The following is a 14,729-nucleotide window of genomic DNA, read 5'->3' on the forward strand; positions in this document are numbered from 1 at the left end:
TCAAAGGCAAGTCCTTCTGGCATTTCTTGCATCACTGGGATTCAGCTTGGAGCCTTGAAAGGTGATGTACAATATGTGTGTGTGTGTGGGGGGGCTAGTTACTCCGCGCCATCCCTGTACATGAGGTTCCCCTAGGGTTACAAACTTTTGAACTATCAGTTTGACCAGCAGCAAACACATTACCTAAAAGCTCCAGTTTCCCATTTCCACATATCATGCCACCCTAGGTTTCCTCCCTGTATCCTCAAAGCAACTTTTGCTAGGTTTCGAAAATTTATTGGATTGTGTTGCATTGTTTTAATTATTGCAAGCCATCTGGTAAACCTCAGTCAGGAGAGCCTGAAATTAATTAAACAGAGAATCAATTCCACACTCAGCATGGTGCGGTGATTAAGACCGGCATAATCTAATCTGGAGAACCAGTTTTGATTCCTCACTCCTTCACATGTAGATTCTAATCTGGTGAATTGGGTTGGTTTCCCCACTTCTCCACATGAAGCCTGCTGGGTGACATTGGGCTAATCGGAGTTCTGTCAGGACTATCTCGACCCCACTTAATTCACAAGCTCAGTGGTGGGATTCAAATAATTTAACAACTGGTTGTTTACAAGCACCATTTTAACAACCGGTTCTGCCGAAGTGGTGTGAACCTGCTGAATCCCACCATTGTATCTGCTATGGGAAGAGGAAGGGAAGGAGTTTATAACGGCCTTTGAGACTTCACAGTTTATAAGAGAGAGGCATAAATCCAAACGCTTCGTCATCTTCTTCTATTACAATGGGGAGGGGACCCAGACAGCATTCTGCTCAAGTCTTTAAAGTGAATAGGTGGTAAGAGGAATACAGTTTCCTTGTATGATCTCTGTGCAGTAAACAGTTCACAAAATGGTAAAGGAACAAAGTGGGGAGTTGGGTTACTCATCATGATGGACGTTACTGGAACTATCAAACAGGTGATTGCAATAATTTGCACAAACCCATTTTAAATAAGTCACAATCAAGCACAGCGTGGATGTGTTTAGCATTTTTTTCCAGCAACAGAATATGTCTGTTTTGAGTCTTTTGGAAATACGATATGCCCAAATCAGAAGCATTACCCAGGGGGAAACTGTCAGGATCTCTCACAAATTCATAACAGCTGCGCATTTACCATGTTAAAAATGATTGTCAGAAAGGGCCCATCGAACTCTTTAGCTAATTGACAAGAATCCAAGCTTCTAAAAACCCAGCAGGCAATTTGCATACTAAAGAACATCATGCAGAAAGAAAACTCTGCAGTAAAGAACAGGGCTAGTTTCATAACATCCGTATTATTATGGTTTGCAATGTGCTTACTATTTGGTATTCTGTAGTGCTTTGGCTAAATACATTGAAGCAGCATTGTAATCATTACTCTGTGTTTATTTACTTCAAATTGATGGGGCTTTGAAAGTGTGCCAGAAATATACTTTTGCCGTAAAGGACTTAGGCCAAACATTTTCACTTCTGCTCGTCTTTAATCAAGAGAGTGAAATTTCTCATCCAAGCCTCCCAATATAAGGGATGCTGCATATATTTGCATAGTCTGACAAAGGTAATTGAGGACTACAAACCATTACTCCTACAATCTTTTGAACACTCAACGATAAACTGAAGCTTCCTCCAGTTTGTAATCTTGCTTTAATGCTTGCGGGGGTGGGGGTCTTCTTAAGTTGTTTTGCAACCAAATCACTCTGCTGTTGGACTCTTAAAATACCTCGGGGTAAAAAGAAAAGGATATCCTGATCATATTCAGCACAAAAACCATCATAAGGAATGAAGCATAGAGACTCCAGGATTAAACTAATATGGAAAAGGAAAGTGCACCAATCTAGAGGAAAACCTAGCTGGTCAAGACATATGGTGACTTAGTGAGGGGAATGCTCTTGACGACCCACAAAAGAAACAGTTCCCCCTCGCCTTTTTTGGCACAGCTGTGAAATTTTTGATGGGTCTCAAGTTGCAAGCATCAGAGATGGTAAGGTCTACAGCACTGGCTCTGCACGACAGTCTTGCCCCTGGAATGAGTGCTGTAGGCCAGGAGTCAGGACTGAAAGGTGTACAAGCGTCAAACAAATACAAATAAATTTTAAAAAATCTGCTCAAAGTTGTGGCCATCCCTGTGGGAGTTATTTGCTGCCCCCGCCGGCAGAAAAGGTCAGGCAAGGTCTCAAGATAGCGCTGGAGGCAGCCTCCGCATTATTCGACACTTCAGTTTTGGTCTACTGTTTGTTGTTACTTTTAACTGCTTTGCAATCATTATTTCTGCTGCAACCGACTACCACAGCTACCCCTCTTTGGAAGCAGTATCCCTACTACTTCTTTAGGAAGACAACTCTTTTGGGGGAGGGCATTTCCCCTTCAGGGCTCAGAAAAGAGGCAGTTCCTGCGTTTGGGAAAGATGGGCTGCTGGAACAGAGACGTTCCCTTCTTCTCCACACGCCTCCAGCTGAGCAAAAGAGGACTTCTAGCCCTTTCCCCTCACAAGTGAGGTTTCTCGCACACCTCTCTAACAGAGCCCAAATTACCCACTGAGCCACGCACCCTTGCCTGTGACTTTCCTCACACAATAACATTCACCAGCAGCGCCTCCTACAGGCACAACCAAGAAGCAATTCCCCTCCTCCTGGAGGTAGCACCTCAGCAAGCAGCACCTCAGCAAGCACTTTAGACAGGCTTTGGGGCCTAAGGAAATTTCACTCTCTTCTAGTCCTGCTTCGTTGCAGTTGTATTCACCTCTCATTATATTTTCACAGAGAGTTGCGGAGGGGGGCTCAATTTGCCCCCTCGGCACACAGCAGCGTCGCCCGACGTTCCCCCTCAGATGCCTCCCTTGATGGACAGCTTGGCATTTCTAGTCCCGCCCCTTTGAACAACTAGTGTTTGGTGGTTTTCACACAGACCCAATATAACGGGCTGAAGAAGCTATTTATCCCGTTTGGGGAAGAACTTACTTTGCCCAGGGCTCTTCTCCAAAACAGGCTCAGCCCGTTATATTTCCCTCAAAAATTGCTAAACTTCCAATCTTTTGGGAGCAACCAAAGGAGCCACAGCAACCCAGACTGCTTCCTGGAGGGGTGAAATCTCCATTATGGAGGCACACAGGGGAAACCGAGTTCATTAATAATGTGTTGCATACGTTATTAATGTGCAGTACAGAAACCACCTTAGTTTTACAAATTAGGTAGAATCCATAAGCCGAAGACATAGGAAAAAAATGTACGTGCTTATAAAGAGGATATTTTCTCTTTGCAGGGTGCATCCTGCAGATAGCCCTCCCCCAAGAAGCACTAGAGTGCCTTAACTTTGTTTAGATTTAGAAGCTTGTCATTCTGACATTTTGTTTTGTAATCAAATAGTTGTTTTGTTTAAAATTCATAAGTGTCAAACTCGCGGCCCTCCAGATGTTTTGGACTACAGTTCCCATCATCCCTTGCCAGCATGATCCTAGCAGGGGATGATGGGAATTGTAGTCCATAACATCTGGAGGGCCGCGGGTTTGACACCTGCGGTTTAAATGTTTGAACTCCGCCAACAACAAACCACCACTTCTAAGAATTGGCTTTCAGCCCCCGTCAGAGACACTTAAGTTCTTCACCCCTTCCCCTCACAGCAGTTGATTTCCCCTCAAAGATTTGGCACTGTTCCCCCAACGGGTGCATTTTGTTCCGTCCTTCCTTGGAAGACCTCAACAATCCATCTCCCTCAAGATGCTCACAAAACAGCTGGCCTCTTTACAAGAGAGGGGGGAAATGGCCAGTGTTTATTAATATAAATAAATATCATCTTCCTAATTCAAGCAGCAGCTGGCAACTTAGAGTTCATTCATCCCCCCCACACACACACACAGAGAAATCTTTTTGTTGTTGTTCAAGGTCAAGACAGCAGAAGTGAAGACTAGGACTCAATTCACACATCACTCACAGTTCTTTTCACCTTTCTACTGCTGTTGGGTAGACGTGTGAAAAATAGGGAATTGAAGTCCTCTGAAACTAGATTTCTGAGTTGATTCTCACATTTTACCATGCATGTATGATTCCAGTTTAAGACTGACCTGCATAGCCCAGGCTATCTTGTTCTCACCAAGAAATTTAGCAGGGTTGGTCCTGGTAAGTGTTTGGATGGAATACTTTCAATTAGTAGCAGGGTTGTGACACAGAGACAGGTACTGGCAAACCACCTGAATCTATTTTTGCTTGAAAACCCCTGAGCAGAGGTATCCAACTTAGTGCCCCTGGGCACCGTGGCACCTGTAGACACTTTTTTTGGTGCCCACCAAATGTTTTTAGGAAAATGGGGGACAGGTAGGGATTTTGCTCAGCAAAGCTTCTGACTGACTATGGGGGATTTATTTGGCTATGTATATATTTTATTTAAAATGTAGCTTGGCAGCAGCTGCCACCAAAGCTCAAGGATATACACTGTATTACTGAAGTTAAACTGTGGCAATCACTTTGTGGCTGGCTCTGCCTTCTGCAGCAGTTATTTTGTGGGCCCACCATGCCATGTCAGAGTTCCAAAAGTTGTGGACCCCAGCCCTGTGGTGTTTCCAAAGGTCAACTGTGACTTGACAGCAAACAAAAAAACTGTAAGTACTTTTCAGCCACTCCCTGGCTATTTTTGTTGTGTATGTGAAAAACAGAACAATAGTAATAACCATCATGGAGAACAGAAATGTGGGCACCCGTAATTACCCCCTAGTGCAGACCTGGGCATTATACGGCCCGCGGGCCACATCCGGCCCGCCGGATGACCCTGACTGGCCCCCCTGCCTTGCTGGGGAGCGAGGCGTCTTTGAAAGCCCCGCAGAAGCCGGTTGCCTTGGCTGCCGGCTTCTGCCGGGGAGCTTTCAAAGCGCCTGCAGCGCCCCCCCTGCCTTTTGGCCCGGCCCTCCACAATATTTTCTGTTTCTTATGCGGCCCCATGGAAAAAATAATTGCACCTGCCTAGTGCAGACCTGCATTATAATGCACCATGGGCCACATCCGGGCCCTACTGATGACCTTGACTGCCTCAGCCTAGTTAGAGAGCGCTTGAGGCCCCAGCCTGCTGCCTCATTGCCGCCCAAGTGGGCTTTCAAAAGCTACCGGGCCCCTGCCTTGGGTCTCGCCTCCACACATTTCTGCCTCTTATGCGGCCCCATGGAAAAAATAATTGCCCACCCCTGCCCTAGTGGATACAAAAGCAGCTTGGTAGGAACAATTTTAATTGAGTGAAAGATTCAGAGGCCCATCTTTCATGCACCTATCTTTCTGCCGAACAGCCCTTAATAGCTGCAGGAATATTTGTCACTTTTGTTTTAAGTCCATTTGAAAACTCACAGAAGTTAATTTCCACATTGAGCATGTCACAACTTTGACTGCAAGGTTTTTCTACATTCAGATATATAGAACCCAGTCTTAATAGTCTCACTAAGTTTGGTGGCCACTACACCAGCAGTAATTCCAGCGCAAAGTAGTCATCATTCCCAACTGCAATATAAATAGTGAAAGATTCAATGTAGAAGCATGTGCTAAAACAGCAACACTGACCAATATTCCCACAGGATTCCTGGAAGTTCCATAGTCACCAGGCTGGCTAGCTCCAGATCAGACTTTGAGAATACTCTCAGCAAGATGACCTCTAGTAGTCTCCCTGCTTTTTGGGTAGCCTATCCTCCTTGCTGCTGCTTTTGCAGGAAGTCCCTCTTCTTTCTGACCTAACTCACCACCTGAGGAAAGATGGTGGCAGAAGATTATTGCTGAACATTGTTCTAGGATCCATGCTAGAACCCAAAATGGTGGTAAACCCACAAAGACATTGTTCTAACATTCATGCTAGAACCATAAATGGTGGTAAATCCACACAGAGACATTTTCCACTGATTGTTGCTGCTGCCACTGGTGCTGTAGATTAAGGAACACCTGTAACTGTGACACCACAGAGACTTGAATTAGCTGCTGAAAAAGGGTTGCTAGTAACTTGATGCCCATTACAGGAGTGAACAAGTAAAAGTCTACACCTAGGTAACCTTCCATTCTGAATGGCTCAGCCTAGCTCCCCATCCTCCCAACTACAGACAGTTCCCCTGATGTCCCCTTTGAGAGGTAATTTGTTGTGGAAGGGGAGTGTTGCAAATTCAGAGTAGGACACTGTGCTGGACCTCAGAATCAAGGCTCTGTTTGATCTGTTCCGTATGTCTTGTCTTGTATCCTACAAAGATAAATAATTGGACATTGAACAGTAGTGGCAAGAGATGGTGCAGCTTGTTTGGTGTGCACTGAGGTAACTTAAGAACATAAGAACATAAGAACATAAGAACAAGCCAGCTGGATCAGACCAAAGTCCATCTAGTCCAGCTCTCTGCTACTCGCAGTGGCCCACCAGGTGCCTTTGGGAGCTCACATGTAGGATGTGAACGCAATGGCCTTCTGCAGCTGTTGCTCCTGATCACCTGGTCTGTTAAGGCATTTGCAATCTCAGATCAAAGAGGATCAAGATTGGTAGCCATAAATCGACTTCTCCTCCATTAATCTGTCCAAGCCTCTTTTAAAGCTATCCAGGTTAGTGGCCATCACCACCTCCTGTGGCAGCATATTCCAAAACACCTTGTCTGCGTTAGCGTGGAAGAAGTGTTTCCTTTCTTATTGAGTCCCTCATTCTTTCCCCAGCATTTTCAATGAATGCCCTGAAGTTTCTGAGTATTTGGTAGGAAAGAGAAAAAAAAAATTTCTCTGTCAGCATTTTCTACCCATGCATAATTTTGGAGCTTCAATCATATCCCCTCAGCCGCCTCACTCTCCAAACTAAAGGAGTCCCAAGCGGCTGCAGCCTCCTCATAGGGGAAGGTGCTCCTAGTCCCTCAATCATCCTTATTTGCCCTTCTCTGCACTTTTTCTATCTCCTCAATATCCTTTTGAGGTGCGTGACCAGAACTGGACACAGTACTCCAAGTCTTGGTCAGCACCACTGCTTTATATAAGGGCATGACAATCTTTGCAGTTTTATTATCAATTCCTTTTCTAATGATCCCCAGCATAGAGTTTGCCTTTTTCACAGCTGCCATGCATTGGGTTGACATTCCATGGAACTATCAACTAAGATGCCTAAATCCCTTTCCTGGTCTGTGACTGATAGCACTGACCCTGTAAGCGTCTTATGTGAAGTTTGGATTTTTTTGCCCCTAGCATCACTTTACATTTTGCTACATTGAACTGCATTTGCCATTTCTGAGCCCACTCACCTAATTTATCAAGGTCAGCTTGGAGCTCTTCGCAATCCCTTTGTAGTTCTCACCACCCTACATAATTTGGTATCATCTTGCAAACTTGGCCCACCACGCTACCCACCCCTACTTCCAGGTCATTTATGAATGGGTTAAAGAGCACTGGTCCCAAAACGGATCCTTGGGGACACCACTCCGGTAGTGAGAACTTCCCATTTACACCCTCTTTGTTTCCTGTTCCTCAACCAGTTTTAATCCATAGGAGGACTTCCCTCTTATTCCTTCATTGCTGAGTTTTCTCAACAGTCTCTGGTGAGGGAACTTTGTCAAAAGCCTTTTGGAAATCAAGTAGACAATGTCACAGTTTCACCCTGTCCACATGCCTGTTTACACCCTCAAAGAACTCTAGTAAGTTTGTAAGACAGGATTTGCCTCTGCAAAAGCCATGCTGACTCTTTCTCAGCAGGCCTTGCTTTTCTACATGTTTTATAATTTTATCTTTAATGATAGATTCTACTAATTTACCAGGAACAGATGTCAAACTGACTGGCCTGTAATTTCCCGGGTCCCCCCTAGATCCTTTCTTAAAGATTGGTGTGACATTGGCCATCTTCCAGTCTTCAGGGATGGAGCCTGAACTTCCATAGGGCAATGATTCTTGGTGATTTCCTCATTGTCACTGCAGCCGACAATTAAGCACAGTGGCAAAAGGCTTCCAGATCGTGGATTTCTACTAATTTTTCAGCTCCAGTCCCACAACAGTGGCCATGTCTCCTCTCCATGCCACTGATCAGATGAAAGTGTGTGTGTGTTTAAACCTTTAGTGTCATATAATTTTTTAATACTTTTCAGCCACTCCCTGGCTGTTGATTTTTCTGTTGCTTTTTCTGTTGCTGCTGCAGTTAGGTATTATAAGCACAGTTCCCACAAGGACTTGCAGGGGGCAACACATCTCTTCCTCCCCTAACATTTCCCCTTTCCCGAAACCCCCATAGCCTCTCTCCTTTTCCTGCTTCCCACTCTCTCATCTCATATATCAGCGAACCTACCTTTTATCTTACCTCCTTTTCAGCTTTCTCCTTCCCACCCTGGGGCAGTCTCTATCCAAGAAAACTATGGATAAATTGAGTTTTGATGGCTTCCAGGTGCAGTTTGATAACACCACCCGCAATACAATACTATCAACCACACCTTTGCATAGCAAGTTCCACCCAAACACTTACTGATTGGTTCCCCACCTGGGGACCTGACAATTTATACCCCACTAAAACATTCCCTTCCCCCTGGACATGATAGCGGAGCCAGAAGTAAACCTGTTCCACTTCTGGACTTTTGTTTGACTAAGGATTAAACTATGTTTTATTTTTGTGTTAGTTAGGTAGAAGCCAACTGTATTAGATAGGAAATAGGATTTATAGTTTTCTCTGTATCTGTGACTGCGTGGAACCTCCTTGGCTCAAGGCAGGAATCCACCTCGGCCCCACCTGAGCCTGTCCTTTCACGTGTAAAGGTCCCTGATGGGCGCACACAAAAGAGGACCTCGGAGAAAGCGCCTCGCCCTGCCAAATCCTGTCAGCAGGCAGATAAGGGGCCATCGTCATCAAGCTCCATTTCCTGACCCTGAACACCTGAAGGACCCTTTGTGATTCTCCCGCCAGGGCATACGTCATCGCCTCGCCCTACTCCGGCGTGAAATCCAAGAAGGAGATACCCATCGAACTCTGATTGGTTCCTGTATGTTGCAGATGCATGATTGGTTGTTTTGAATTCTGTTAATGAATGGTGGTGGGCTGTCTTGGTCTCTCCCGGGCTCCTGACGGGAGAGAGTGTATTTAAGATGTTGTAAGGCTGCTAGGCAGCGCAGTGGCCGTGTGGAGCGGAGGTGCTGACACTTAGGTCAGCATCTCAATAAACCTTCTTTTTATTATACTTGCCGTGTCGGGTCTTGCTTGGGTTCCTGGGCGCTGCCGAGAGCTGGGTACTTCGGAGCTAGTAAAAGTTACCAAGAGCAGCGCGGTAACAGCCACAGACTTCCCTCTGTTATACACCTCTGAAGATGCCAGCCATAGATGCAGGTGAAACGTTAGGAACAAGATCCATCAGACCATGGCCACACAGCCTGGAAAACCCACTACAACCAGTTAGGAACAAGATCTACCAGACCACGGCCACACAACCCACAACAATCAGTTGAATCTGGCCGTGAAAGCCTTCGACAATACACTGCCTCGCTCCCTCACTTGCAGTGCCCGTGTCCCACCAAGTGCGAGGGCTGAAGTTTATGTAATTTTTTTTCCTGCTAGTGTAGTACTGTGTTCCTCCAAAAACAGGGATTTAGGAGCAATCCTATTCCACCCAGCAATTATTAAGTAGGATTAGGATGGGACTGTACTGATTGCTTTCTAATGAGACATGACTTTAATCTGAGGCCCCGCAGTCCAGCCCTTCAACTCTGTTTTCATCCAGTTACAGGGAGTGGTTTGCTATGTAGTCCTGACAAAGAGCAGAACAAAGCTATGCAAAGCAAATTTAATTTTAGTACTTTTAAGTGCAGAAGAGGAGGCTCTGAGCAGGTCTCTCATCTAATGGACATTTTATGCCTGACATCTTCACACTTGCCAGCTTCTGCTTATTCCACAAAGAGCAAAATCAAAGCAGGAAAGGTTACCCAAAGAGCATCTTAAAATTACAACGGATGAAAGAAAGGAGGGTTCCACAGTCTTGCAGCTACACAATCTCAACATTATCTCAAAACAAGCCTTGGAAACTGGTTTCTTAAAAAGACATAATAGTGAAAGAAAGCAGTATATCTTTCCATCACATGCCGGACTGGGATGCTTAAACTTTCTGTATTTGTCCCATCAGAAGGGCATGATAATGTGCAAATGAGGCCAAGATACGTAATGTGTAAACACCCTGGGGATTCCACTTAGTGAGGAAATTACAGAGATCTCACTTCTCCCCCTCGTCCCGCTTAAATAATCCATGAGCGGGGCATTCTGCAAGGGAAGATTTTCAACCTTGGCTATGCAGCAATAATGACTCATTTGCTATTCAGTGTTTCAATATCTTGCTAAAGAGGGGAAAATGCTGAAGGGAGGGGAAAATAGTTTCCCTAATATTTGGTTTTGTGGTTATCAATCCCTTTCAAAGCTAATGCTGTGGCTAAGGCTGATTAATTCTTACATTGCAGTTTCTCAAGGGTGATGCTATGGAGAACGCCCAATACTCGTGCCTCTGAGGAGATTCTGGGTTTTTAATGCTTTTCACATCTTATTTATTTATTTAGATATTTATAACCAGCTTTTCTCCCCAATGAGAATCCAAAGTGGCTTACGTAGCTGTGCTCCCATCCTCGATTTTATCTTCACAACAACCACAGTGTGATTAAGAGAGAGTGACCAGCCCAAGTTTATCCAATGATCTTCCACATAGGATATCCAGCATTGCTTCAGCAAATGCCGGGAGACTGGGGCGGGAGTGGTGCCTGGAGGATTTGAGAGGAGGTATTTGGGGATGGTGTGATGTCACTCTGTGACATAGGAGAAATTCCTGCAGTATCACTATAATGAGGGCATTTTTTTAAAAAAATCCCACACCACAGTTTAATGAAGGCAGAGGCGGCGCTACCAGGGGACGGGGGGGCATTGCACCAGCTACACTTCCCACCAAGCCGTTTTCAGCCTCAAGTGAACAGGCCGCTTTTCCAGCCTGCACTTTCAGGCTGAACTAAGGTAAGTGTGTGTGGGGGTGGGGCAGGGCGCAGTATGGCCCAGCTACGCCTCTGAATGGAGTCAGGATGTTGGCACTGGTGGCTAGTAAAGTGAGAAGCCAGCGTCCATGACTGAGTGGGAGTATCCCATATCCTAATGGGAGAATAATCACTACTCATATCCAACTGTGATGATGAGACATTATTTGTTTGTTTGTTTGTTTATTTGTTTGTTTGTTTGCACTGTCCTTCCCTAGCAGGTTCAGGATAGTTTCTAGCATTTATCTAAATTCCATCAGGTGATTTTAGCCAGTTATTCACATTCAATTTAATTGAAGTGACAAGATTGCTGTGAGGTTTTTGTTTGTTTTTTAAATTGTGTTCTCTCATTTATGTATGCCATACTGTGTACCTTGCAGGAAGGATATATTAGGAATGATTGGACAATGGACCTACTACTTGTGCCCTATGTGAATTTTGTCAATGTGGGGCAGAAATTGAATATAAAGTTCTTGCTACATTCCTATTACAGGCAGATTATTGGCCTCATCTGTGAAAAAGCCCAATTTAAGATTTAACTTGAGCTCTTCCAAAAAGCTGTTTTCCCAAGAGTTTAAAAGCAAACAGAGGCAGAATAAATACCACACTAACAAGACAGTAACTAATACACTGTTGTACTATCCATACTAATCATGCAAACCCATTTGATTGCTTTAGTTTCAAAAATAAATTTCCTTGCCATTCAGGGGAATTTAAAAAAAAAATCCAGGTACCACAAATCAGGGGAGTTTCGTGTGTGGTATAAGGGAAAGGTCTATACTGGCAGGATTGTTGAAGTTTGGCTAACAAGAACTATATTTTAAGGCCAAAAATAAACCCATTCTCAGCCTGTCAGCTGTATTCAAGTGTATAATTTCCTTTGTTCCTGCTACTTGACAACAGAAGCCTCAAGCCCACCTATTATGGTAACTCCATGTGAGGGTCTCATAAATGCTTTAGGAGAGTCTCATTTTTCTTGCCAATCTTTCTCTCCTTGGGTAAAAGGCTTCTTTATACCACCCATGAGAAGGAGGCCCTGGAATTCAAATGTAGAAATAATTATCTGCTGCTGAGTAGAGTTGAGTGATGTGATGTGTAGGTTTCAGTTGATATTTTAAGTTGATGATACATGGGTTGGCCTTCTAGTGTCTCCTGTGTCTTTATCTGGAACCCAACTGTGTGGCTGTCTCCAATTTGAGAAAGCTTTAAACAACAGCCCAGTCTGGGACACAAGTGAGATATTGCCGGACCTGCCTTCATATTCGGCACTTTTTGGTACTTTTCATTCTGTTGTTGTTTTTAGAAAATTTTGTGTTTTCTAGCTTAAAAAAAACACTTTTTATAAAAATGTACATTTTCATTTCCTTTTTAATTAACTTTTTAATAAGTTCAGTTTTACTATCTTACTTACAATACTGTGCCTTCGGGGTCTTTTACAGTTTGCCCATTTTGCTACCCTTGGTTAGTGCATATTAGGTTTGTCGAAGGCTTTCACAGCTGGAATCACTGGGGTGTTGTGTGGTTTCTGGGCTGCATGGCTGTGTTCTAGTAGCATTTTCTCCTGACGTTTCGCCTGCATCTGTGTCTGATCCTCTGAAAATGCCAGCCACAGATGCAGGCAAAACATCAGGAGAAAATGCTACTAGAACACGGCCATGCAGCCCGGAAACCCCACAACACCCCATATTAGGTTTGTTCGCCTTTCATAAGGGAGCCAGGCAGGTTGAGAACAGTTACAAGTAGGTTTTTTGTTTGACTGATTCAGACTTATAACATGGAATTGTCTGGCTTTTATCTTTTAACTGTAATTGACAGAAACAGCAGTCAGACCTTTATAATATGAGCAGATTGCATTTTTAATTTCAGGAGGATGGGCCCGTTGATCTGTGGTAGAAGATTTGATTCAAGTACCAGTACAATAATTCTTTAGAGACGAACAAGATTTTTTTTGGGTTCAAGATTCAAGGGTCCTTTGTTAGATATCTGACAAAGGGAGCTTTGACACCCAAAAGCTTATACCCCGAAAATATTTTTGGTTTTTAAGCTGCTGCTGGCATCAGATCTAACTCCCTTTTTTAACTGTCTTTGGCGTTTTCCCCACGGACAAAATATCCTAGGATAAGGAGGTGAAACATGCCAGTTTGGGCATGGCTTCTGGGCCTAACTCGGGGCCTTTAAAAAAACGATGAAATTGATGGTTCTTTTGAAAAAGCCCACGCTGATCCCTCTCCCACGCAAACACCACAGGAGGTGGGCCGGTTTATTTTTCTGACTTCGCCGTCTGCTCTCCCCACCCCTTAGCTGCAGCCAATCAGAACGTCGGAAAAACGGAATCTACGTAAACGATGTAAACGAAAATGTTCATGTGGAAAATGAAAATAAACCAGGGGCTTGTGCATAATTCACTGGAGTTCTTCCTCCCGGCCTGAGCACACTGACGGGCAGCCGTGCAAAGGGAGAAACCAGGATAAAAACACCCTGGGATATGTGATCCCGGGTTTATTCCAGGATATTTTGTCCGTGGGGAAAACGCTTTGGACAGGAACATTATCCAAACCCTGTCTATTTTCAAAACATCTAAATCCTTAAGGGACTCCCTGCATGACCAGCAGACCTCCGGACTTTTCTCTCATGAAAATCCAACAACCCACAACTATGTCAGTGGCCAGCAGTTAAACTACCAAGCTTCTCCTATTTCATTTCAACTTTCCAGTCCACCATTTGAAAGTCCCGGAGGGCAGATCTTGAAACAGCCCACCACAGGTTGTCATGGCTGCCATGAGAATTTTGGATCAGATGCGTATTTGGAATCCCATGCTGTTCAGGTGCTTGAGGGCCTGATTTGGATCAGGACCCCAAGGCCAAAGGAGAAGGAGCTTCAATTACCACCACTTCCAATGTTGTTTTTCTGAAAGTGGAGACGCTGTTAGACCCAATGAGAAAATTTATGTGTTGCCGTTAGGACACTGGATAATTTTAACCAATGAGCAAATGTAACCCCTATGTTAAGAATGGGATGACCCAGAAAAGGGTGGAGTCTGAAAAGAAGCAGAAGGCTGCAGAACTCATGAGGTTGGAGGAAGCAAGGCTACCAGGCTGGGACCTTGATTGATTTTACAAGCCCTTAAACCTTGTTTAAGGTAACTGCAATGTTGTTGGGAACTAGTGGAAAGGGAGTTGTTTATTTTTGCTAAATTGTAAATGTTAGAATTTATTGTTTCAAGGTTTCTGTGTATGTAAATGGTGAGAGTTGTTCTGGGGACCTTCATCCTCTTGAATCCAGTTCACCAAGCCTCTGAAGTCTCCACGAGCCAACCACCAGCAGGAAGAATGGACTTGGCATTACAAGACTGTAAATAGAAGGACTTGAACTGCAACTTAACAGGACTGTGAAGTGTTAGTGTTAAATGTTAATGTTTGATATGTGTTCTTTGTTAAGAAAAGTAAACCTTTTTGTTTAAAAATTTAGTTGCTGCAAACTCCTTTCAAGTTCTGCCCCACAGAACCCACAAACTGAGGTTACACAAACAGCAGTTCCCCATGAAGGGTTCAGGTTGGCAAAAAGGTGTGTGTGTGTCGGGGGGGCGGGGGGGGGGGGCTAAAGCACCTTGTGTGCACAGGCCCAATCCAGATAAGGCACATACACACATGTGAATTACATCCCACCTGGGAACATCCAATGCATGCTTTATAAAGTCCACATATTAATATACTGATTTTCTAATCTGTCAATCACCCCAAGCCTTCACTGAGAAT

The sequence above is a fragment of the Sphaerodactylus townsendi genome, linkage group LG03, assembly GCF_021028975.2.
Source record: "Sphaerodactylus townsendi isolate TG3544 linkage group LG03, MPM_Stown_v2.3, whole genome shotgun sequence".
Classification (NCBI taxonomy): Eukaryota; Metazoa; Chordata; class Lepidosauria; order Squamata; family Sphaerodactylidae; genus Sphaerodactylus; species Sphaerodactylus townsendi.